The sequence below is a fragment of the Equus przewalskii genome, chromosome 13 (assembly GCF_037783145.1).
Source record: "Equus przewalskii isolate Varuska chromosome 13, EquPr2, whole genome shotgun sequence".
NCBI classification, from domain to species: domain Eukaryota; kingdom Metazoa; phylum Chordata; class Mammalia; order Perissodactyla; family Equidae; genus Equus; species Equus przewalskii.
In genome coordinates, this window is record NC_091843.1 from 56,307,451 (window position 1) to 56,334,324 (window position 26,874).

At 41.8% G+C, this 26,874-nt stretch overlaps 1 long non-coding RNA gene across 1 annotated transcript; it reads right to left on the bottom strand.

Moving 5' to 3' along the window:
• On the bottom strand, nucleotides 1-24,923 carry LOC139075129 (uncharacterized). The gene is made up of 3 exons (XR_011525194.1): nucleotides 24,806-24,923; nucleotides 17,011-17,153; nucleotides 1-291 (listed from the first exon to the last, which is right to left on the bottom strand). It is a non-coding gene; the product is annotated as an uncharacterized lncRNA (long non-coding RNA).
• Nucleotides 24,924-26,874: the final 1,951 nt, after the last annotated feature.

Here is a 26,874-nt window from a genome sequence, read left to right on the forward strand (position 1 = left end):
TTTCTTTTTAAAAGATTGGCACTGAGCTAACAGTTATTGCCAATCTTCTTTATTTTGTTCTTCTACTTTTTCTCCCCAAATCCCCCCAGTACATAATTGCACATTTTAGTTGTGGGTCCTTCTAGTTGTGGCATGTGGGATGCCGCTTCAGTGTGGCTTGATGAGCGGTGCCATGTCTGCACCCAGGATCTGAACCGGGAAAACCCTGGGCCGCTGAAGCAGAGCGCGGGAACTTAACCACTCAGCCACCAGGAGACTCCAGCGATTTTTGTTCTTAAAAGATTGCTCCATCTGCAAGAATAGAAATGGGGAGCAGTTAGGAGGCTATTTCAACAGACCAGCAGAGAGGTGAGAAAATACTATTTTAATCTTCGTTTTAATTTCTTCAATATAAACAAGATTGAGCATATTTTCATTTGTTTGTGGACTGTTTGCACTTTGTTCCCATGTAGAATTTTTAAACTGACAGGTACCTGCTGATCACTTCCTTGGAAAAATGCTTTAAGTTCAGTTTGCTCTGCAAGCAGTGAAACAGATCCTCAGCTTTGTCCTGAGCGGTCCAACTGCACTGGCTTCACACAGCATCAGAGCGTGCATCCTATGGTGCTAATGCTACGTACAGGCCTCTGAGCCCCCAACCCTGCATCCGCTTCATTCTCTACCTGTTCCTGAGACGCTTCGCTTCTAAAAAAGATCCATGAAAATGATGTGGTGGGTTGTTCTCATTCTATAAACAAGAGCGAAAGTTGTTTCCAGAATAAAGATTTTGAAAGTAGAAACCTAGTTTCTGTATTTGTATTTTATGGCAGCAGAGGAGAACTACTCCACTAATTTCTCAGGCTTTTTTTTTTTTATTGTTTCTGCTATTTTAGGTCTTTAGTCATATAATCTCTCTTATTGTTGCTGTATTCAAAAGAGTTACACTGAATACATAAGAAGAATCAAAAGGTATACGGATATTTAATGGAAATTTGGACCATATCCTCCAGCAAAAGAAAAAAAAGATGTTATAATTTGAAACAGTATTTTGCATAATACTAATTGCTTCCCACAGTAGAGCAGCACACTATCACTGTCTTTTAGGGTAACTAATTATATACACAAAAAGCCATCCTGCCAAGGTCTTTCTACCCTCCTGGATAGATTTAGACTTCTAGTATACTCAACCTGTAATTGAGGTATCTAATTTGGTCCCTGACTCTGATCCCAGAATATCCCAGAGAGAGGATCTGTGGCGAGTGGGTAGGGTTCGCCGGGCTGCAGGTGTGAGCGGGGGATGCTGTGCTCCAGGGTGGCTCAGAGCGGGCACAATTGACGCTGGCCTGCTGGTGCGTGTGAGAATCCCCCAGCACAGAGTCATTTCTGGCTCCTGAGGCTTCCTCTCCTCTTCCTCCTTTTCCAGACTGATGTCACATAAGCCATTTGAGACAAATGGTTGCAAAATTTGTTCTTAATAGCATCTGGTAAGAGATTCTTTGACCAAATGCATAAAAACTGGTTTCCAAGTAGTATCATGTAATATATTTGACCTCACTTAGCAAAAAACGCCCAGTGCCAACCAAATGTGATTGTGGAAGTTTATTGAAACTTTCTAGATATTTCTTCACAGTCATGGAAGACAAATGGCATAGCAGTGAAAGAAAAACAGCAGGGCTCCTCAGATTAGGCCAATTTTTGTGGTACTAATCATTTTGAGGTGAAAATTCCCAGGTTAATTTATTGCTCACTACCTAGGGAGAGTTCTTAGTTGAGGGCATCCAAGGAGACAGAGCTAAAAGCCACAAGGAGGATAAGAGGCTTGATAATCATTCATTCATTAATTCAGCAAACTGTAATTGGGCATTTATCCTGTGACTAGTTGTTCTAAGCACAGCCCATAAGCAAGACTGGAGCCTGAGTGTCTGTCCTTATGACGGTAACCTTCTAATGGGTATTATGGGCCAGTGTTTGCCAAAGAGTGACAACTGCTTCTCTGGGGAATTTTAGGTCTCTGAGAAAGAACATACCCCTCTTCCACCTCTGGGTTAGATAAGTATATATATATATTTTAAAAGATTTTATTTTTCCTTTTTCTCCACAAAGCCCCCTGGTACATAGTTGTGTATTTTCAGTTGTGGGTCCTTCTAGTTGTGGCATGTGGGATGCCACCTCAGCATGGCCTGATGAGCGGTGCCATGTCCGCGCCCAGGATTCGAACTGGTGAAGCCCTGAGCCACCGAAGCAGAACACGCAAACTTAACCACTCAGCCATGGGGCTGGCCCCTAGATAAGCATATTTTATTTTATTTTTTAAACTTTTATTATGAGAATCTCAAAGATACATAAAATTAGAGAGAGAATGGTGTGGGCCCGTGTGCTCATCATCTAGCTTCAACAATGATCATCATTTTGCCAATCTTGTTCCATCTTATTTTTTTTCTGGAGTATTTTAAATAATAACACTTTTTAATTTTAATGATGAATATGTATACTTTAGTGTGTATAAGAAAAAATAAAACTAGCACATCAAACCCAATACTTCATGGTATTCTTGCTTAGGACAAAACTAAACTATAAATTTAACTTTTGAGACCGCTACACAGATATAGCAAAGTTCAACAAGGCAGTACGTAAATGACTAAAACTCATGAACGTTTGTTAGAGGCGACAAGAGATTAATGGAGGTAGTTGACAGTCCACTTCATCTCTTCTCCCTCAGTGAGGTTTAGGACGGTTAGAAGAAATTCCTTCTTCTGTAGAAAATACTTAGTGCCCTGCCTAGAACTTAATAAGCACCTTTGAAAGACAAGCTAATACTGTTTTTGGAAGGCATCTTTGATTCCAGATAACTGATGCTGGCTCACATTGGTTAAGCACTTACTATGTACGTACGCTGTGGTGGGAGATTTACATATATTATCTCATTTTCTCTTCACAGCTACACTATGAGTAGATGTTATAATCCCCATTTTTGGAATTAAAAAATCAAGGTTCAGAGAAATTAAGTAACTTGAGGTCACAAAGCTATTAAGTGGCAGGGCTACAACTTGAATATCTTCCTCCAAAGTCCATGTTGGCTTTCCAGCCAGCTCCCAAGACAGTCAGGGCCCACTTTCTGACCACCCACTGGGAGGCAGCTGGGGAAAGAACTAGATATGTGGAGTTTGGAGGCCTGGTGTAAACCCATTCTTCCATTTGCTAGTGTTGTGATCTCAAACATTTCACTTTGATTTTTCTGAGCCTCAATTTCTTATATATAATATGGGGACAATAATAGTAATTATCCAATTTGAAGCACAAAATGAAATAATTTATATGGAACTCTTCCATTGTAGGCACTAAATAAATGTTTGCACTATATTCACATGCCACTAACGGGTCCATGTGATCTTGAGCAATCCCTTTCCCAGTGTGATCTTATTTATAATTAATCATAATTGTCTTCTTCTGGATTCCTTAGAACGCAGAGCTGCCCAGCAATGGTATTGCTGCTCTGTTAGGCAGCGCAATCCCAAGGAGCAGAAGTGAGAGATACGGGAGTGAAGCAGGGAAGGAGGGAGAGAAATTGGAGCGGGCATAACTGAGCTGGTAGCCGCTGAGTGCTGCTGATTGCTCTATTGTATAGAACCATCCTCTGTAAAGCTGCATCTCAGCACAGTCTGTATGGAGTGAAACAAAGAGAATGAACTTATCTACCAGTTTCCATCTCCCATTTGGCAACATTTTGACCATGAAGTGTTAATTCCTCTGCAGTTATGTGTTATGCAGTTCTGGGCTCTGAAGCAAGGTCCCTTGTGTCCCACATCTTGGTGTTAACAGGGAAGCCCAGGATGGGAGTGGGAGGTGTGTGTCATGGGCATGAGGCTGGACTCTGGGAGGGTGCACTTGGAAGAAGCAGTTGGAGCTGGTTGTTACGGTGGCAGTTGGAGCAAGAGACAGGTGAAGCTGAAAGGACCTGAAGCGGTGTAGGTGTGTGATACAATAACTTAGGTGCCATCAACTTCTCAGCAGAATCTGAAGGGGCTTACTTCATAATAAGGATGATGATGAAAGAGGAAATAATTTGCAGAAATTAAAAAGAAAAAGACCTCAGTTTCTTCTCCTGAGAAGGGAGGATAAGGATAATAACCGTACTTAGCCACAGGGTTGTTACAGCGATAGATTGAATTCAAGAACTTAATATTGCTAAAGCATTTAAAATATATGTGGCATGTGAAAGCCACTATGTAGATGTTTGTTTAAAAAATAAAATACTACCACATGAGCTTAGATGGTTTCTGCTACTGAGCCTTAAGTTTATCTTTAAGCTTTCTAGCAGTTATAGAAAAAGGGAAATATGACAGTTTTCATAATTTACATTATCTGGTCGAAATGAGCCTGCTAATTCTGAAAGAGAGCCAAGAATTTTCCTGGCATGAAAACCTAAAGGGAATTGATCCCAAGGGACATTAAAAAGCAGAATAAATAATGTTTTCAAAATGGTTTAAGTAAGATGTACAGAAGAGTTTCTCAGTGGCTGATTTTTTTGCTGATACTTTACCAGATATAGCTATTTCTTCTGAAAGCAAAGATAAAGAGGTTCAGATTTGTAGCCTTCTGATGTGTTACCCTGAATCAGTGGTTCTTAAGCAGGGGCAATTTTGCCCCCCAGGGGACATTTGGCAATGTCTGGTGATATTTTTGGTTGTCACAACTTGGGGGGAAGGTAATGCTACTGGCATCTAATGGATAGAGGCAAGAGATGCTATTAATATTGCATGGGACATACCTATACTAAAAAAATTATTTTGTTGTTTATCTAGAATTCAAGTTTAACTGGGAATCCTGTATTTTAAACTTCCTACAGTGCACAGGACAACCCTCCACAACAAGGGAGTATCAGGCCCAAAATGTGAATAGTATTGAAGTTGAGAAACCCTACCCTAAATGAAGTATAGATCTTTCCAGACTTTCCTAGAGGAATGGAGACATAGTATGGATTTTAAAATATCTTTTCCTTAGTCAGTCTTTTGCTTAAGTTTAGTTAGCTGACAATTGCAGGTCAAAACCTCTGCCCTCAGCCTAGCTTTATATCCGTGATGTTGATGGAAGCTTGAGTCTTGTCTCCAACAAACAAGTGACAAGGTGGGGCATTGTATAGGAAGGTTCTTGAACACCCCCATTGCTCTTTAAATATCTCCTGTCCTTACCAATAATTGGACACATCACCTGCTGCCTCATCTGGTTACTTGGAGAGATTAATTGCATAAGCACTCAGCTAGTCCAGAAATATTTATCCAGACTGACGTTGAACAAGGTGATTTGGACAATAAAAACAGGTGCAGAAAATAGAGGCTGTAGTACTCACGGGGCTTCCAGTTTAGATGCAGACGTAATTCAAGGGACAGATGCTCTAGGAAGGCACTCTCCATCCTGTCTTCATGAAGATTAATAAAGGTTCAGAGGTTGACTGAATGACAAGCTGGGACAGAAAGCAGGGTCAAGTCCATTTTCCAGAAGAGGAGCCCATCTCTTGACTGGGCTGTGAGGGTGGGCACTTGTTGGGCTCCAGGGAGACATGGTCCTTCCAAGGAGGGAGCCCCAGCAGACGTGTGGCCCTTGAAGAGGGCAGTGGAAAAGACTTGGTGGGAAGTCAGAATTTTAACCCCCCTCCTCCTAAATTCCCTTTACTTCTCTGGCTGCCTATCACCAAGGTTCACGTCATGCTGCTTTCTTTGGTTTTACTAGACACTTCTTCACGTACTAGGAACCAAATAATTCCCCCATATACATCACAAAGAAAATATTCTCTAAGGAGAACTGGAAAAGGTCGTAATTTAAACTTTCTCATGAAAATATCAATGAGTTAACCCCTCACCTCCACCTGCTTCCCAGGCCTGGAATGAGATAAATAGGGATTATTAGCATCTTCAGTCATTGTCCAGAGAATACGCTTTGCATTCAGCAAACTACAGCGGTTGCATTACTAACCATGAAATGGCACAGAAAAATAGGAAAATCAGCTGCCAACTGCTCTCTTTAGCTAAATTGCTTCTTTAAGAAGGAGAAGGAGCCGGCCCCGTGGCTGAGTGGTTAAGTTTGCACACTCTGCTTTGGTGGCCCAGGGTTTTGCTGGTTCGGATCCTGGGTGTGGACATGGCACAGCTCGTCAGGCCATGATGAGGTGGTGTCCTACATGCCACAACTGGAAGGACCCACAACTAAAAATATCCAACTATGTAACGGGGGGCTTTGGGGAGAAAAAGGAAAAATAAAATCTTTAAGAAGGAGGAAGACGCTCTGTTACACAGTGCTGGCTCACCTGAGGTTACACAAACACCTGCTATATTCTTAATTCACATCGGTCTTTTTTAGGCTTTCCTTAGTCATTTCTTAGCTGTGGGGAGACGGCCTGTGCATTTCCAGCTCCATGCTACAGTAAAGAAAGCAAAAGGCAGAACCATGCTTGGTGTGATGTAATCACAGATGTTCACACTGGTGACCCTGATTCATCCAGAAGGGATTCAATTACACTTAGTGTCCTCTGTTCAGAGGGCAGAGAATTTTATCTTCCACTTTTGAAAGCTTGCCATCAAAAAATAGCTGAAAATAGCATTTTTTGTGATTGAAGGGTTAGTTTCAATTTTTTGAAAAATTGACCTCCATGGTACACTTCCTCCTCCATTTGGGCTGAGTGAATAACAAGGCACCACCATGCTTTCATAATGCACTGCGATCCCCAGAGGCACAGATGATTTCTCACTGGTTTCATTTTGAATTGGAGGTTCTAGATGGCATACAGTCATTTTTTAAAAAATAAACTTTTTTGATGGAATAACATTGGATTTACAGAAAACCTGCATAAATAGTACAGAGAGTTTTCATATACCCCATCATCCAGTTTCCTCTCTTGCTAAAATCTTACATAACCAAGGTACATTTGTCGCAACTAAGAGACCCCGTATTGGTACGTTACTGTTAACTAAACTCCAGACTTGATTTGGATTTCATCATCTTCTGCATTAATGTCCTCTTTCTGTTCCTCCAATCCAGGATCTACATTGCATTTAGTTGTCACGTCTCCCCAGTCTTCTCTGGTCTGTAATGGTTTCTCAGTCTTTCCTTGTTTCGTATGACTTTGACGGTCTTGAGGAGTACTGGCCAGGTATCCTGCAGAATGGGTTTGTCTGTTGTTTTTCACATGATTAACTGGGATCATGGGTTTCTGGAAAGGATACCATAGAGGTGGAGTGTCCTTCTTGCCACATTGTATCAGGGGTACATGCTACCATGCGATATCACTGGTGATGAGAACCTTCATCACTTGGTGAAGGTGGTATCTGCCAGATTCTCCACTGTGCAGTTACTATTTATCCCTTTCCCTACTCTGTCCAGTCTTTGGATCCGGGCCACTAAGTCTAGCCCAGCCTTGGGAAGGATGGGGTTAAGCATGTCTTGGAGCAGAGAGGATCTACCTATATTATTTGGAATTCTTGTGTAACAAATATTTCATACAGCCATTTTATTGAAATATTTTAAATAAACACATATGCCAAGCTCCTAGATTTAACAAGTGTTAACATTTTACCAAATATGCTTCAGGTCTTTATTTGAAATTTTAAAAAATCATCACAGATATAGTTGAAGTCTCCTTTGTACTTTCCATTATCCCCTTCTTCTCTGTCCTTCCCTTCAGGTAACAACTAGCCATGTTTTTACATGTGTGTATATATCCATAACAGGATTTTCCATATTTATGTTTCCTTGTGCAACTTGCTTTTTTCATTGGACCTTATGCTCCTGAGATCTATCCAGGTTAAGGTGTGTATATGGGAAGGCATCTTAATCTTACCAATAAATTGCCTCCAAATCATTTTATAAATTGAATTATTTATGGAAAGGTTTTCTGTATACTGTTAGTTTTACCCATGGTGTATGAATTCATGGGAAGTGAGTGACACCCCCTAGACTTGTTCTTAGAAGCTAGACTAGGAGAGTTCCAGAAAGGTAAGAGGGAAAAGAGGAACTAATTATCCTTTTTGATGCCTCCTACATTCTCCTTCTAATGGCTGTCCCTCCCATTATTCTTTCTGTCCCAGCTACCCCTTCTGCAACATCTCTGTCTCCTGACACCCCACCTTCCCTGGTTTAGGTGAGTCCTCAGAACAAGAACCTGATAATCAGTGAGGAACAATAGGAGGTTGCTGCGTCAGCTCTCCAGAGACAATGCAAGGCAGTTTAGGACTGAGGATAACAGGAATTCAACACCTGAGCTCAAAACTCAATCATCTTACAACTCAAACTCATTATGTCTCAAACTAATGTATCATCTTCCCCCAACGCTGTTCTTCCATCAGTATTCCTAACTTCAGTATCCATCCAGTTGCCAATGTCAGAAACCTGGCAGTTGTTCTTGACCCGTACCTTTCTCTCTTCTGCCGCTAAATCATACCACAAGTCCTACTATTCCTGTTTCCTAAACATCTCAATCCTTCCATTTCTCTCTAGCTCCATACCCTCACCCTCATTCAAATTTATTAATTCAAACCCAAATTTCTCTAGCACTTGCTCAACTTGACCCCCTGCCTCCAGTCTTGTCCCCTCCAATCTATATTCCATTCTGCAGGCCACAGAAATCAGATCATATTACTCCCCCATTTAAACCTTCCCCGCTGGCCTTAGGACAACATCTGAACATCTCACAAGATTTTCAAAGCCTCCAAATCTCTCCTTTGGTTGTGTCTCTAGTCTCCCTTCCTACCCTTTGTGCTTCAAACTTCAGTTACCAATCATAACCAGCTTTTTTCACCTTCCCAAATACAGTGCTCCCCTCCCCTCCGAGGCCTTCACACATGCTCTTCTCTCTGCTTCGAATCCGCCCTCATCCAGCTTTAGTCAGCTTTCAATCTGTAGCTTAAATCTTCCTTTCTGCAAGAAGAACTCTGACAAAGACTCTCTTCCTGATCAAACTTTAGACATCCTCCTCTGAGCCCTCTTTTTGACTAGGCCATCTTTGGGCCCTGTCCTTGGCCTGCTGAGGCAGGTTGTAGCAAGAATCCTAAGTTTAGCGAAAATCTCACCTCCCTTGATATCTGATCAAGTTCCTCATCCCCCACCCTTGACATCTAAGTCCTTGGCCTGCCTCTAGCAAAAATCCTGTTAGGCTAATTTAGCAAGAATCCTCAGCCCTTGATGTCTCCTCTTAGTAATTTTCCATCCACTGACCCCCTCTTTCTGCCTGTTGGCTATGAATCCCCTGCTGTCTTTGCTGTCTTTGGAATTGAGCTCAGTTCTATACAGAATTCTCTTTCCCTACTGTGACAGTTACTGAAGAAAATCTGCCTTTACCATCTTTTACTGGTGTCTGGCTTTGTTTCTCTTTAAAAACTCCCTAACCTCTAGACTAAGTTAGGATTCCTATTGTACACCTCTCTACTTCCCCTGTCATGATTCTCAGTATAGTAATTCCTTCCCGAAAATGTGTTTTTTATTACTAAACTGCAAGTGTCCTGGGAACAAGGATTAGGTCTTGTTCATCATTGTATCCCCAACACAACCCAAGACTTGACACACGTAAGACACAATCAATGTTTATGGAATAATGGAGTGAATTTTCGGAGTTGCTCACTTGCCTGTATGAAATGTTCCACCAGAACAGGCAGTTTTAGGCAGTGTGAGTACCATCAGGAGGTTGTGTGGTGGGCCTGTGCCGTGGATATAATGCATCTGTATCTACTTCTGTACTGTTGAGCAATTCTCAAAATCCTTCCTGGGTCTGGTCTGCCCTGGAGCGGAAACATTGAGCTGATTTTCTCTAGCAATGCGCCCAGGTAGAATTGTCCTCTGCCCAACTCCTTCACTTACTCAGGCAGACTCTCTCATCACAAGTGCCTAAAGCTCATTATTGCACAGGTAATTGTTTACCTGTGTTTCTCTCCATTTTCTGGCTACCACAAAAAATAGACTAGTCCTAAATTAATCAAATTTAGAACTCAGGCACAAAAAGGTGATTGACGAATTCTTTGTTCAATGTCACCATTCCTTATTTAGCATCTGTTTCCCTGCATGTGTGTTTCACTGATGCTTGGAAGTAATTGACTGGTTTTGATACACTTTGACACACTGATAAAGATTATCAGATACATCATCAGTTTGATTGGGGGTTTTCTGCTATCTTGAAATATCTTCGTTTTCTAATGTATTTTAATAAAATTTGGAATGTGGGTAGAAGCAAACAAGACAATGATTACATTAAGTAAAAATTATCTTTCGTTAAGCAAATAGGTTAGAAGCAAAAGATTGTCATTAATATTGATAGTAAGAGACCAAAGGGGCCACCGTTAAGTCCTTGCAGACCATCAGGCTTGCACTCCAAAGGAGGAAAGGTCTCATTGAAACCCTTCTGACTAATGAGGTTCTGTCATCGTTTTGAAGGTTCATGGGAGAAAGAATTCTATAACCTCTCTGGCAAACCCTTCTAGGTGGTAGAAATGCTGACTCTAGGAAACCTGAGTCTATTGATTTTTCACTTAAATTGTTCATGCTGCAGGTAGAACCTAATTCCTTTTGTCTTTTTGCAGTGTAGGAGGAAACAAAAGCTTAAAGAGGTTAAATTACTTGCCCATAATCTCATCCAATAAGTGGCAGATTTAGGATTTGAACCTAGGCGTGTGTGACTCTAAAGCACTCCCTCTTTTGTTCTTAACCAGTGTACTGCCTTGTCTAGTTAGTGAGATTATTCAATAAACAGGATAATTTAATTCCTTAGCTAGCTTGAATTAAAGATAATGCCCACTATTGGCCATAAACCCATATGACTCTAGCTCTGTGTCCAGGGGTCCAGGTCAGTGTGAGGCAGCTCACAGGCTGCCGTTGGAAAGACTGGACATGGACGTGGAAGACTACAATGCCTCATAGTCAGGCGTGGTTCATGAGGGAGCTAGAAAGCTCTGGCATTGAGCATCCTGGGCCTTTGGTATAGTTTTACACTTCATATGACCCCATTTTACTCTCTGACATTTGCAAAGCAGTAAAGGCTAATCTGAGCTCAGGACTAGTAACTCTGTCTCAGATCCCTTGCCTGTCAAATGAGGATACTAATAGTTCTAGTAAAGATCAATGCCATATTACATGTAAAGAGGTTGGAACAGAGCCTAGTAGATAGTAAGCTCTCAATAAAGCTTAGGTATGAATACTATATTTAAATTGTTACTATTATTTTTGTTATTATGATTGTAACATGGGAACAAAGTGTTGAAACACAGCCACAGCCAATTAAGTAGTGACGAGGCCCTCTGTCCTGAGCTTCCTGCGTGGCCAGAGACTCAGCTAGTAAAGGTGGTAACGCCAGCAGCTGCTGCTGTACACGCACTGCACAGGGACCTACACACCTGGAGAATTTTGTGCATTCAATTTAACTTTTCCCAGAATTAAAACCACTGTTTTAGAATTTTTTTCTTTTACTAATAAAGTATTATTGCATTACTGTGCAGTGTTCCTGTTTATACACGACATTCTTGGGTTTCTCTTTTTCCTTACAGCTGATTGCCACACCCAGAGATTGTTTTTATTAGTCTTATTTTTGACCTTCAGATTTTTAACCATTCTTCTTACTGAATTCTTACTTTTACATTCTTAATTCTTACTGAATTCTTCTTACTTTTTCTCTTCATTTGTGCAGTTTTATTTTCATATTCTATTTGACCTTTAATTTTGCATTAGCGTTTCTTACATACAGCTCATCTTTTTGTTTTTTTACACTTCTTAAAACTTAAAAACCTTTAAGTACTTAAATGCTCAAATTGCACAAGATTTTCTTACTGTAAAAACACCAAGGAATGCATATAATTCATATAAGCACTTGTCTATACTTTATTGGCTTCAAAATATTGAACATCTCTTTAAAAGTTATAATTGTGGAACTTCTATGTTTCTATTTTAAAATATGTAACAAACAAAGCTCAGAGGTGCATAACATTATTATGAAGGGTCTGACATTGTCAACAGTTCCTTAATTAACAGGCATGGTTTTTACGAGATCTCTAGATGCTTGCCCATTTGTTAGCTGGAGGGATCCCACGAAGAACTCTTTCAGATGAGTCAGAAGGACGCATGCCTGTGTTCTCTCTTGTCACCTTAGCCCACAGGTAAAGCTGATGGGGTTCCCCTGCCCCCTGGTACCCACACATATACACACCCACATGCCTTGAATTGTCTATCATTTTGAGACTTTCTCCTTAAAGACCACAGTTGATGTTCATCTTAATTAGATTTACGTCTACATAAAGGCAGGTAGGGTGAATGTGTCACAGGAGTACACCAATGCCTGTGTCCCAAGCCAACCCCCTCACCTCCACCCTGACCACCTCATATTTGTGAATGAATGTACTTGCTTAAACCTGGTAGGGTGGAAAATACCTAAAGGGAGTTTTGTTAAGAAAGATGACGTTTCAGTTCTTCCTAGCAATCTAGCTGCTGGTGAATGTAAGCCACTGTCATTCATGTCCTCATCTTTCTCTGAGCAAAAGCCCTGTCATGAAAATGACATTGTGACTAAGCAGATGGACTCACACAAATATAAGGAAGTTATTGAGAGGTCAAGGCCCTAATTTAGGAAGATTTAATGGGACCTGCTAACAGTACCTTCTGAGTACCTTGCTAGCACATACACACTAATTATGTACACCTGCCCAGGGCCAGCTGCCTCTATGGAAGGTCCTGAGTGTCCACACGGTGAGTCAACGGATGAATACTACCTCAGAAGCATATAAACACTCTGCCTTTCTCAGCTTCTTCTGGCTGCTGGGGAGCAGGAAGTAGCCGAATTAACGCAGTTGCATCCCAAGCATCTAGAATGGAGAAATAAATAGTATCAAGAAGTCAAAGCTTTTTGAGAAGGTTAATGATCCTATATGAACTGCTGTGGAATTTGCAAGAAATTTTGCTTTGGAGGTTGAGGTGCAAAGAGTCTGGTTTCTGAAGCCTAACTATGACTCAGCAAACACCACAGGCACCAATATCAGAGGAATGCACACCTCACTCCATGTCAGCATGGCAGGTGCAAACAGCTGCTCTGTGCAAGTTTATCTGGGTGATCACAGCAGTAGCGAATGAACCAGGTTTATGTCAGGCCCAGGGCCAAGGACCAGGAAGTCTTTTTCTAGGAAATGGCTGCAGTGCCAGCAAACTTTTTGCACAAAATATAGGAATGATTAACATAATGTCCTGAAATAATTTTTTTTTTTTTCTGCTTGAGGAAGATTCCCCCTGAGCTAACAGGTGTGCCAGTCTTCCTCTGTTTTGTGTGTGGGTCACCACCACAGCATGGCTACTGATGAATGGTGTAGGTCTGTGCCTGGGAACTGAACCTGGGCCACTGAAGTGGAGCACAATGAACTTAACCACTAGGCCACAGGGCCAGCCCCAGAAATAATTTTTTTTTTACAAGTCATAAGACTGTTTACTCTGTTATTGGAAAAACAGAGATATTCTTTCTTTCTTTCCTTGCCATAATCCATAGCAGGCAAGGGGAGATTACTGGGTTCCTAAAGTTTTTCTAAGGGTCTCTGCTCCAATTCCCTACTTTTGTATCTGTAGGACAGAGGCTACATGGTACTTTCAAAGTCACGGTTCTCAAACTTTCAACTTGACCACAAATCTCTTTCTGTATATTTGCCTGGAAGTTCATTTCTCAGACTATGTAGTCTTTTCTTGAGCCATTTTTACAGTGAAATTTTAACTACACTTGTATAGAAGTTTTTCTGTATTTATTCCCGTTTACCCACTATCGTTGAGTCAGGTCTCTGCCTTAGAAAAAAGAAAAAAGGAGATGGGAGAAGAAAACAGTGATACTGATTGTTAGGTTTTTGGAAATGGATCAAATTGCCTAAAAATTCATTCTCTAGAATCAGTCTTAGAAATAACCATTAACGATTCAATTCTATCAGATAGCTTTTGCCGCATAATAAACTGCCCGCAAAATTTGTGGGTTAAAACAGTAACTACTTATGTAGGTAACAATTTTGTGGGTCGGCAGTTTGGGCTGAGCTTTGCTGGGCAGTTCTTCTGGTCTTGGCTAGGCTCGGTCACGAGTCTGCTGGATTGACTGGGAGCTCTAGGGTGGTCTCAGCTTGGCTGGTTTGTTGCTGCTTTACACAATCTCCTCACGTTCCTGCAGGCTAACCCAGGCCTTTTCACACAGTGTCTGGGTAGGGATCCTAGAGAGAGAGCAGAAATGTTCAAGGCCTCTTCAAGGCCTACCTTGGAACGGGCACAACATCACTTCCACCACATCCCATTGTCCAAAGCAAGTCACAAGTCCATCCCAGATTTAAGGGCTAGCCTACCTCTTGATGGGAAGAGTTGAAAAGTCACGTTGCTGAAGGCATAGATATGGGGAGGAGAAGAATTGTAGTCATTTTTGCAATTTATTACACCTACTGAATAAAAGAGCACAAATTCCTGCCACTCTACCCTCCAGCCAACAATTTCTGGCATGGCGGATGGGGAATGTGGTCTTTCTCCCTCTTCTCTTTGGATCACAAGTTACTCATATTGTCAGAGGGCGTGAATTTGGGTTAAGGAGGGCCAGGGCCCAGCAGTTGAATCCAATTCTAAGCTAATCATATATATAAAAGTCAAAAAGCTTACCAAATAGATCTATTATAACTAATTGTGTTGCAATCATATTTTTCTTCTCTTTCTGAAGGAATGAAACACACTTCCTCAATGATTTTAGAGTAGGATTTGACATTTAAAAATTTGATTTACATACAACCTTTCAATCATTTGCTACGCTTACAGCTGGATTAAGAAACCTTGGTTGTACTTCCTGTCAGAATATGGGATTACTCTTTTAAGGGCCTTAAAGTGATCTTTGTAAAAGTTTGATCACAGTGGGAGACAGTATTGCCTAGTGGTTAAGAGCCCAGGTTCTGGAGTCAGACTGTTCTGACTCTGATGCTTCTAGACGTGTGTTCTTTGACAAGTCAATCTCTCAAGCCTCAGTTTCCTCATCTATACAATGGAGATTATAACAGCTGTTCCCTCCAAGAACTACTGTAAGGATTCTGGGAGGTGACGCCCACAAAGAGCCTCGCATGGGTCCCAGCACCAAACGTGTTAGTTTCTCTTCTTTAGGATGGTGATGATGATGGTGGTGGTGATGGTGGTGGTGGTCATGAGGAATTTGGTCTTTGCCCTCTGTCACATCTCCACATTCACTCCTCTTTATGGTCAACTTAATTTGCCAATTCTTAATTCTTCTGCTCTAGGAAATCTGAAGCAATAGGTAGTGGGTATATGTGAAAGAATACAGAGGAAAGAAGTCTATTTTTGAAAATACACTAAAATACAGATTCACCTTCAAAATAGCAAGGTAGCATAACATGAATAAATTCTAGGAGAATTACATAAAAATAAATAGCTGTGTCTGTTTCAGTGATGCCTGAGAGCAGGTATAAGAGAGCAGAGGGAGGGGTGATGGCCTCCATGGGATTCAGGAACAGCAAAGTAGGGGGTAGGGATCAGCAAGCAGAGCCAAGAGCCCGTGGTTTGTGGGCATGTGGGAAACACACAAACCACAGGCTTCTCACTGTCGGATCCACCAGCGGCTCGCCAGCAGTGACTGAGAGGGCGACAGTGCACAAGGCGAATGGAGAATGGTTTCTAAATATAAGGACTTTTGGTGTAGTCCTGAAAGCTCAGCTGGTCTATAATAAGCTTTGACCTTTTCCACTCTGGAACAAGACTGCGCAAGAGGTTGGTTTACTCTTTCTTGGCCTCAGGTCACAACAGTTCATTGCAGAGAGTGACACAGCTGAATGTACAAACTATTAATACAAAGATATTTGTTTTCAAAGTGTGGGTTAGGTATGAGCTTAATAGTCTGTGTTGAAAAAGAAGATCTCTGTCTCTGGCAGTAGCCCTTAAATTTTTGGCATCCCCGAGACATGCTAAATTGGAGCTGTAGGCAGAAGTCCTGTGGAGGGGAAATGTTGCTGGGAAATGCTTTGCCTGGGCATTCCAGACCCTATGCTCTCTCCAGGCCTGGTGAGAGAAACCCTCGGCTTGCATATGGGCTGCCTGGGGTTTCAGTGAGACTCTCATAGCCCAAAACGAAAGCAGTCCGAGGACTTCTTTTTAAGTCATCAAAGAAAATGTCAATCAGTCTTCAGCTAGTTAGTTCATGGCTACAATCACACATGACCGATAACTTCTAAGGTTCTTAGAATCAAAGTAATTTTGTTGTTTTTATTCCAGTTGCTTTATTTCTCTTTAAAAGCAGGGAGAAGATCTCACTGAACTTTTTAGCCTACAGTGTGTACGGTTTAACTCTAAAGCAATAACATTGATTTTCTTGGATGGCTGTTAAATGGACCAGTTTCAAATGGGAGTCCTAGGAGGGCTCTGAACAACACAGTAAATATGCAGCTACACCTTTAAAAAGGTGTGGTTTGCCAGGACACCAGCACTAAAGGACTGCATCACTGTCACTTGGCCCAAGAGGCACTCTTAGGAGAGCTGGCCAGCTAGAGAGCCAATGGGAGCAAACTCCTCTTCACCCTTCCTTGGTTCCCATGCTATCTCCTGAGCGCTTCATTGTGCCCTGTGCTGCTCCTTCCCTGGTTCTTGGCCTTCTTGGCATCTTAGCTTTTGCCTCACCTACAGTCTCTGGCCTCACCATTGCCCTGCAGTCCTGGTGCTTGGTGACCTGCCCTTTACCGCCTCCCCTGTGCACCCACACCTTGTGTTACATCTGCTCCCTGCTACTCTGGGTAACAGCTTCCCCTAGTCCTGCCAGACCCTGGGCGTTTGCCCCAAGGTTAGTGCATGGGTGTGTTCAGGGGAGTACTCCTGGCTCAAGAAAAAGATACTAATAGACTTGTTTCACCACAAACACCTTTTAATAAATTCCAAACAGCTTGTACCACTTCTGCAACATATTTATTCTTAATTCTGTAAGTTCAACATTTTTTTAGTTATTGATCAATTAGCACATATCAATTGAGACCTGCTAGGTATCCAGTGCTAGGCTTGGCATTAAGCAGTTACCTTGTTACCTTCGATCCTGAAGAGGAGTAAGGGTGATCCAGCTGGAAGATCTGTCTCCCCACACTGGCAAGAGCAGGCTGCACTTTTCTCTGTGGTGGAAAAGGACTATTTTCCGTCCTAGTCCACGTGGGCATGCCCTGAAGCTGTCAAAGGAGAGAAATCCTTCCAGATAAACCATTCCTTCATAAAGTGTACACACATTGTCAAGTGCAGAAACAAGAAGTAGAATTTTGTGTGGAGTGTACTTGCGTCAGTTGAAAAAGCAAGGGAGGGTCCGTATGCGTACAGCGCCTCTGGAAGGACGCGGAGGAAAGCGGTAACTGGATGCGTCTGAGGAAGGGGCCTGGGTGGTTGCAGAGTCAGAGGAAGAAGGGGGAGTTTTTGCTGTACACCCTTTTGTAACTTTTGAATTTTAAAACACGTGAATGTTGTAGCTATTTTTTAAAAAATAAATAATTGAAATCTATTTTTTAAATGTTAAGTCCTCAGAAAGGGAGTGGGGTAGAGCTGGAATATGAGGAGCTTCAGTCCCTTCCTGTAACCTGGAATCTTGAGCAAACTGACGAGAGAGGTGCACAAGTGTAGATATAGAAAGTGAATCCCTAGGAAATTGTAGAAGGAAGCAGAATTCAGCCTAATAGAATTAGGTGGGGGTTCGTTTGGGTTTTTTTCTGAAAAATATGTTGAGACAGCCCTCATGAATGTGCATGTGCTGGGCCCCCTTGGCCCACGGCTGGGAAGCAGATAGGCAGGCTGATGACAGGCCAAAATAAGAGACTAGAGGGAAGCATCTGGAAAGCTCCAGTGAATCTGAGTGGTTTAGCCAGCAGAGATTGCCAACTGCGTTAAATTCTGCATAAACGCTTGTGTGGGTTTCTGTGAGGGCCCACCGCCAATTAGGGATTTGAAAACTCACAAAGTGTTTAATTTTGTGAGGTTCGTTTGAATTTTAGGCAGGAAGAGTTGAGTTTTGATGATACCCTGTCACAGTATCTTCCCTAATACACCCTCGTTCTCCTCAAAACAGAATAAATTTGTGTTCCCTGGCGTAAACAATAAATGTGCACAGGAAGTGCTTTACAATATTGCTTACGGCTGCGTCTACAATCTGCTATTTATACTTCCACCACTTTTTCTTGGTGACAAATGAGCTTAATACAGTGACAAAGCTACAACAGAGCCCCGTGCAGCACGTAGAGAAGTAGTCACCAGATACCCAGTTGGTTGTCAAATTTGCAAAGCAACCACAGCAGGCCACCAGCACCAAAACTCTTCAGAGCAACTCACAAATGTTAAAAATTAGAATCTACTTAATAAGCATACTGAATGAGGCTACTGTAATAGCTTCTATGCACAATCTTTAAAATACGGGTTTTTTTAAGAAAAGCAAAACATACACAAGATCTGTTCTTTTGGTCATGTTTGATGGACATCTAAAAAGTTCGTAACAAAATATTCATATTGCAACTCTAAACCGTGGGAAATTGGAACAAAAGCAAATCCCTGAGGTGGGCAGAAGTCTCTGCTGAACTAGAATCAAATGAGCCACCCCTTGTAGGATCACAGAGAGTGCTGGAGACCAGTCCCTCACTTTGTTTCTCTCCTTACAGGCGGGTTGAACGTATTTGGATGTCAACTCATCTTCTTAATTTCACAGCTTAGGAAATTTACCTGGATTACTTCCTTAAGTCTTCACAGTTACCAGCTGGGCTATAATGATTCTGTTTTATGGATGAAGAAGCTGGGACCCAGAGAGGCCAGACATTTGCTCAAAATCGCATAGCTAGTCAGTGGTCAAACCTGGGCATCAATGAGATCATTTTATATGTGCTATATTTAACGGAAAAGTATTCACTTTACACCTGAATATTAGAAGAAAAGAAAACTGGAGTAAATTTGGGCTGCCGTGTACAGTTGTGCAGGTGAGCACTGTCCAACCATAGGGGGCCCATCCACGTTACAGCCCCTGTCAAGGACCCTCTGAGAGCTGTGCAGTGCACAACATACATAGGCATGTGCCCTGGCCCTGAGTAACCTGAAGGAGTGATGAACTTTGGGTAAATATTTCTTTCTTTTTTTTTTTTTTTGAGGAAGATTAGCCCTGGGCTAACATCTGCTGCCAATCCTCCTCCTTTTGCTGAGGAAGACTGGCCCTGAGCCAATATCTGAGCCCATCTTCCTCTACGTTATACGTGGGATGCCTGCCACAGCATGGCATGCCAAGCAGTGTCATGTTTGCTCCTGGGATCTGAACGGCGAACACCTGGGCTGCCGAAGAGGAACATGCGAACTTAACCGCTGCGCCACCGGGCCGGCCCAAAGGTAAATATTTCTTTACCATGAGAGATAGTATTTCCTAAATGATCCCTGACAAGTTAGGAAAATTGATTACAGACAAAAGCAGAGGAGGAGAAGAGATTATGTAAACCATTTAGAGATTGGCAAATTTATTTTATGCTTCAAATTTGACAGACTAAATTAACTCACTTTGCTATGAAAGATGTGGTAATTAGAATTATCACCTATCCTCTCACATCTCTTCCCTCTCTCTTCTGGTTTTTGGTCATCATACTATTATTGTTACATAGTCAAGATTTATAATATTTACAATCTGTTAGGGATTGTAATTCCCGCAGTCGCTTAGTCTTAATCTCACATCTAAAAGGATCACCAGACCTTATCTCATGGCCTCTCCGTTATTCATATTGAGTAATTTCTTAATTGGCCCCCAAATTATCACTGAGTACCTATAATTTTGTGATTTTGCTCAAATATTCCTGTGAGATGGATTCCAAGAACTTGGAATTGTTGGGTAACAGGGAACAAGCATTTAAAAATTTCATAGGCATTGTCAAATTGATCTCTAAAAAGGCTGGACCAATTTACACAATCACCAACAGTCCATGAGAATATCTTTATTCTTATGCCCTCACCAGCCCTGAATATTATCACTTTTTAAAATTTTTGATCATTTGAAGTATTGAGAAGAGTATCCTACCCCAGAAGCCAAGTCATAGATAAGGACTTTTAGTAGTTTCCTGTAGATTTTCCACAACATTTTGCTGATATGCCAGCATAAAATCTAAACACACACACACACACACAGAGTGTCTTTTTAACATAAAATGGAGGATACTATAAAAACTGTTCTCCGTCTTGCTTTTTCCCCGTTAATTATCATACAGAAAATTCCATATCAGCACGTATCCATCTAATTTTTAAAAGCTGTTTCAATATATAGATGTTCCAATATTTGTTGAATGTTCTATTAATGGTCTCTTAGGATTGTTCAGACTTTTACTTCAAAAAATGCTACAGTTAATATTTTATATCGACGTCTTTGAACACGTGTATGAATATGTCTGTTGGTTAGATTCCTAGAAGTGAAATTTTGGGGTGGAAAGGTGTGCGCACTTAATATTTTGATCAATATTGCCGAAATGGCCTTTAAAGAGGTTGCACCATTTGCAGCCACACGAGCAGTGCATGAAATTACCTGTTTACCCTTGGCCTTTCCAAAGTAGTGTGGTGGTAGACTTTTGGAACATTCTCAATCTAGAAAGTGAAAAATAATATCTTAGTTTAATTTTAATGTCCTCTTGTTTTATGGGTAACAATAGACAAACTTTTAGTATGTCTAAGAGGCATTTGTATGTTTTTTTCTATGAACTCTCTTTTTACATCCTTTGCCCATTTTTATATTGGGTTTTTGGTAACGGCTGTTTCTTTTTGATTTGTAAACTCATTTATATATTGAGTAAATTAGTCTTAGCCATCTGTTACTATTTGCTAGTATCTTAGCCATTTGTTAATATTAGTTCCCATTTGTAGTTTGTCTTTCTTTGAAGTATTTTTGGCTATGGAGAATTTTTTTGTTTTACTTTTATGTAGACAAATACATCAATATGTTTCTAGGTTTTGTGTCTTCCTTAGAAAGGCCTTCTTCATTCCAAGACTGAATTAAAAAATTATTTTAGGGCCGGCTCCATGGCCGAGTGGTTAAGTTCGCACGCTCCACTTCGGTGGCCCAGGGTTTCACTGGTTCAGATCCTGGGTGCAGACATGGTACCGCTCATCAGGCCACGTTGAGGTGGCGTCCAACATGCTACAGCTAGAAGGACCCACAACTAAAATATACAACTATGTACTGGGGTGATCTGGGGAGAAAAAGCAGGAAACAAAAAAAAGAAGAAGATTGGCAGCAGTTATTAGCTCAGGTGCCAATCTTTAAAAACAAAAATTATTTCATATTTTCTTCAGGTGCTTTCATGGGTTCATTTTTTTTTTTTTATGTTTAAATATTTGACTCATCTGCTACTTATCTGGGAGTAAGGTGGGCATTCAGTTTCCTTTTTGTTCTAATTAATTGTTAGCCTATTGAACATCGAATGATCCATCTTTTCCCCACTGTTTAGAAAAGCTGCTCTCAAGAAAATCACCGAGTTTCCAGTGGAAAGGTGCCTAAGGAGCCTCTAGCTTGGTGGTTCAGACATGTTGGCTTGCAGACTGGTGCTCTGCTGGGATCTCAAGAGGTGCTCACAAAAATGCAGGTCCCTGCCTCAGGAGCTGCAGGTTCTGAAGGTCTCAGCTGGGGTTCAGGTTACTGTCTTTCTTTTTTTTATTTTAGAGGAAGATTAGCCCTGAGCTAACATTGCTGCCAATCCTCCTCTTTTTGCTGAGGAAGACTGGCCCTAACCTAACATCTGTGCCCATCTTCCTCTACTTTATATGTGGGATGCCTGTCACAGCATGGCTTGACAAGCGGTGCCATGCCTGCACCCAGGATCCGAACCAGCAAACCCTGGGCCGCCAAAGCAGAATGTGCGAACTTAACGACTGTGCCACTGGGCTGACCCCAGGTTACTTACTTTCTTTCCCTGACTTTTATTTTAAAATTTTCAACCCAATAGAAATGTTTCATGAATAGTTCAATAAACAACTACATGTATTTCACCTAGATTCACTGTTATTAACATTTTCCCACATTTATTTTAGCTCTTTCTCTCTCTATATATTTACATACCTATTCACATACACACACGTTTATTCTTTGAAGCCTTTGCGAATTAGTTGCAAACATTTCTGTTTACCTTTATATATTTCCACATTTTTATCATAAGAACAGAGATATTCGCCTACATAGCCCCCATATAATGGTCATACTCAGGAGATTTACTATTGTTACAATACTGTTATCTAACTAAGAGTCCATATTCAAACCTTCCCAATTGTTCCAATAATAATCTTTATAGTTAGGTTTTTTTTTGTTTTTTTGGTGAGGAAGATTGTCCCTGAGCTAACATCTGTTGCCAATCTTCCTCTTTTTTGCTTATGGAAGATTGTCACTGAGCTAACATCTGTGCCAATCCTCCTCTATTTTATGTGGATGCCACCTCAGCATGGCTTGATGAGCAATGTGTTGGTCTGTGCCCAGGATCTGAACCAGCAAACTCTGGACCAGCAAAGCAGAATGTGTGAACTTAACCACTATGCCACCAGGTCAGCCCCATAGTTGTTACTTTTTAATCCCAGATCCAATCAAGAATCTTCAATCTTCAATTTAGTTTTCACATCTCTTCAGTCTTCTCTAACCTAGGATAGGTTATTTTTTCTTTCTTTCTGTTCCTTTGTCTTTAATTACCTTGACATTTTAGTTGCTTTGCAAAATGTCCTTCAGTTTGGATGTTTGTTTCCTTGTGATTAATTGAAATTGAGCATTTTTGGCAGGAAGGCTCCATAGATGATGTGCATGATATTAAGAGATATCTAACGGCAGTTTGTCATCACCATCATTGGTGACGTTAAGTTTAATCACTTGGTTAGTGTGGTGTCCACCAGATTTTCCAGCTATCTGTAATTTTTAGATGCTACCCATGTGATTCTGATGTAGAGCCAGGTTTGGGAATCACTAATTAGTCAAATTACTACTCAGAGATGGGAATCTCTCCTAGAGGGTCTTTGAAGGCTGGGCATTTGCAGGAATTTCGTTAGTTCTAGTAAAGGGGAACTTACAGGCTTTAAGAGCAGACAGATTCTTCATCTAGTTTAGTTCATTAAAAAATATTTTTTAATACCCAAAAGAAAAGAATTAAAAGCAGGGCTTCAAACAGATACTTGTACACTCACGTTCATAGTGGCATTATTCACACTTGCCCAAAGGTGGAAACAACCCACATGTCCATTGATGGATGAATGAATAAACAAAATGTGGTATATACATACAATGGAATATTATTCAGCCTTAAAAAGGAAGGAAATTTTCACACATGTTGCAACGTGGATGAACTTTGAAAACGTTATAATACTTGATGTTCCTAAGTGAAGAAAGCCAGACATAGAAAATTATATACCAAATGATTCCACTTATATGAGGTGCCTAGAACAGTGAAATTCATAGAGAGAGAAAGTAGAATGGGGATTTCTGGGGCTGCAGGGCTGGGGGTGGGGGGTAGACTGGTGAGTTAGTGTTTAATGGGTACAGAGTTTCTGTTTGGGAAGATGAAAAAGTTCTGGAGATGGATAGTGGTGATGGCTGCACAACAATGTGAATGTACTTCATGCCACTGAATTGTGTACTGAAAAATGGTTAAAATGCTAAGTTTTATGTTGTGTGCATTTTACCACAATAAAAAAAAGACAAAAAAAATTTGTTTATAATAAGATAAAATTTTCCCTTTGTAACTTCCCTTCCTTGGTTTTGGCTTTTGAAACAACCCAAAATGCACCTCTCTCTCTTCCATATAATATCCTTTCAACTAGTCTCCAGACTATACATACACTGCCCCTCTCTGTCCCCCATCCCCCCAACCACGGTGGGCGCAGCGTAGAGTTGAGTGGAAATTTGACTTCTCACACATTGCGTATTATCCTCTTTTAAAAATCACAACCTTTTTTTTTTAGAGAAAATTAAAATTAAACATCCTAGTACTAAAGCAGCCCACCCATTTCAGACGTGGGACAACATCTGTGGCACTTGCCCGGGGCTCTCCTTCGCTTTTTGTTCGGAGCTTATACTCGAGTCCTGTGCCTGCAGAGGATCACCGGGCTGCAGCGGCTCTTTGAAAGTAGGTCGTGTGTGATGCTTTATGTCAAGTAAGCTGTAGAGAATGCTGAGGTTTTTAATTTTACCTCCTGGAGGCTTCAGGGCAGACAAAGGAAAACTTTGTCACCTGGAAACAGCTTGGCATTTCTTGATAAGCTCATATAATAATTTGTAGGCAAAAAGACAGTTCAACTTTTCCATAGCAACCAATCCATTTCCTCCAGTGAGGTAAGCCCTGGCAAGCTTATTAGCTGCCCTCACAGCTCAGCATGCACTTGGCTGCCAGGCCACAGGCTCTGTGTGAGGTGCCCCACGCTCCATGCAACTCCAAATTCAGGCCCAAGGAGCCTCAGTGTCATTTGGGTTCCATGCTGATCAGAGGGACTCAAGGTCCAATGCCATCCCAAGGAAATCACTGAGCAGGTGCTGGGTCTCCCCCTGCCCCTCGTGGGTGATGCTCAGCTTTGGGATTTCTGGGGAGGCTGCACCAGCCTGGACTCATCGGCACTCTTTGGAGGATATTTGTGTCCTTTCATGGAGCAAGCAAGAGCAAAAATAATCAGAACAGAGACAGGAAGAAGAGGAGTCCAGAGTGAGTAGAGGAGAAAAGGATCAGTGCATCTAGGGCCTTGCTTGGGAGCCAGTCTCTCCTCTTCTCAGGAGTGTGAGCCCCTCCCTGCACCCACCAACCTGCAGAACCGGCCAAGGGCAAGGAAACAGCTCTCACTGCCTGCAGGCGGACCCCAGACTCACCTTCTCTAGAGCCTTCGACTCATGCTGTCCAGCCTCCTCCAAAGATAATGTGGCCTCTCAGGTCTTGAATAAAGGGATGGCTGCTGTTACTGAGGAGAAAGAGCAATCACAAATCTCCGAGGACTCGGGGGAGATGGGAGGGGCCCAGGCCAGCTGTGAAAAGGAATGGGTGTTCCTTCTGCTTTCTTTGGTCCCAGCCTGCTCCTTCAGCTCCTTTGGCCCAGAGAGCAACAATCCAGTTCAAGTGGGGGTCAGACCTTCAACAAGAGCCCCAGGCAGGAGTTGGGGAGAAAGGCCTGGGATCCTGAGAGTAAGGTCTTCCCCTCCACCGTACTCCACCGTCCTCTTTCCCACCATCATCCTAGGCTGAGGCGAGCCCTGGGTGAGTTGGAAAGTTAAGGCTCTTTGCAAGGGGTAGGACGAGACACTGAGCTGAAAAGGAATTGAGGAGATAACACCCTGGACCCCAGAAGCATTCCCCTTCAGTCCATCTAACATGACAAAAGCCTTCCTTCTTCATTCTCTTTGCTTGCAGATTGACTTCTGCCCGTAAGATAGTATTTTCCTTCTCGTGACAAGCCTCCTACATATCACTCCCATCCAGGCAACCGTCACCTGCTCATCTGGAGGAGACTATTTTTGTGCCCAATTCACTTGCTGAGAACTATTGTGCTTCAATGTCTACAGTGAAAATGGAAGGAAAAGTGAAAAACTCCAGTCCTCTGCCTTGGTAATGAGAGTGCAGAATCAAAAGCATCAATATATACAGCTGCCAAGCATTTTGTGGCGAAGGAAAAGTGAGGGAGGAAGGCAAGAGGGCCAAAGGTCATGGCCAAGATGTGTTTCCTTTACTCAGTATTTGGTCTGGGCCTGACCATCTTCTCTACACCGAACTCTGTCCTCCAGAAATGGGTGCAGTGACCCACAAATTAAAAAACACTGTAGGCCAATGGGGTGCCTCTTTAACCCTTTGGTGAGTTATAAAATTGCCTTTGAAGGTCAGTTACAGTCCAGAGCAATCTCTAGGGAAACCATATATTTTTTTAAAGAACGAGAATTGACACCATGACATAAAATTGACAAATTACATAAAGTAATCTGGAATTTCTTGAAATGAAAAATAATAACAGAAATATTAGCCCTTTTATTGTTAAAGAAATAAAAGAAATGGAAAGGGAGAGGCCACTATGCATTCAGGAAGGAAGTGCAGAGTCTCTAAGCACATGCTGAGAAACATGAAACCCTGTGCCTGAACGTACAGGAATGCGGCTCTCAGATTCCCCACACAGAAGTACTCTCTTGGCAAGCAAAGCTTATGAAGTAAACAAGCAGCCATGGAGACCTCTCCCAGTTTCCACTGTTCTAGTAAACACTATGAGATAACATTCTGAGCTTAACCATTCTCTCTCCAGTGACACTGCCTACCATCTTGAAAGATTTAAAGCAGTGCTTGTGGGAAGTTTAGAATGAACTGGAAAGTCACCTTCCAAAACAGAGCACTCCAGCCCCAGAGCACTCCTGTTACCCTGAGTTGATTGACATCAACTCCACTACACTGCACTCTGCTGAGGCAAGGGAGAGGAAAGGGGGTGACAGCAACAACGAAAGAAACTCTGACTGCAGCCCTTTGGTATCTATGTCGGGAGGCAGAAGCCCTGCCTGAATCATCATCAGTGGATGAAACCATTGGACCAAAGGTTGACAGGAAATTTCACAAAGGAGTGATCAAGATGGCCCTATGTGAACCCATCAGGCCCTACCCAGTGAAACTTGGCATCTCTAAGAGTAAGACAACCAGACATGTGTCTCCTGGTATGCTGCATGAGGGAATACACAGCATCCCCTATCAGATGTTCTTTCCAAAAAGGTTTAACCTATACTGAATCAATCCTGTACATCTAACTTCCTGTTCATAGGAAATACAAGGGTAGAGGAACAAAGTTAAATGATCCCACCAGGAAGCAAACAGTGAAAGGCAGATCATGGAATGTTCTACAATACAAATGACCTTGTTTTTTTCAACACATCATTAGGATAAAAAAGTAAGAAGAAAAAGGAGGAGAAGGAGA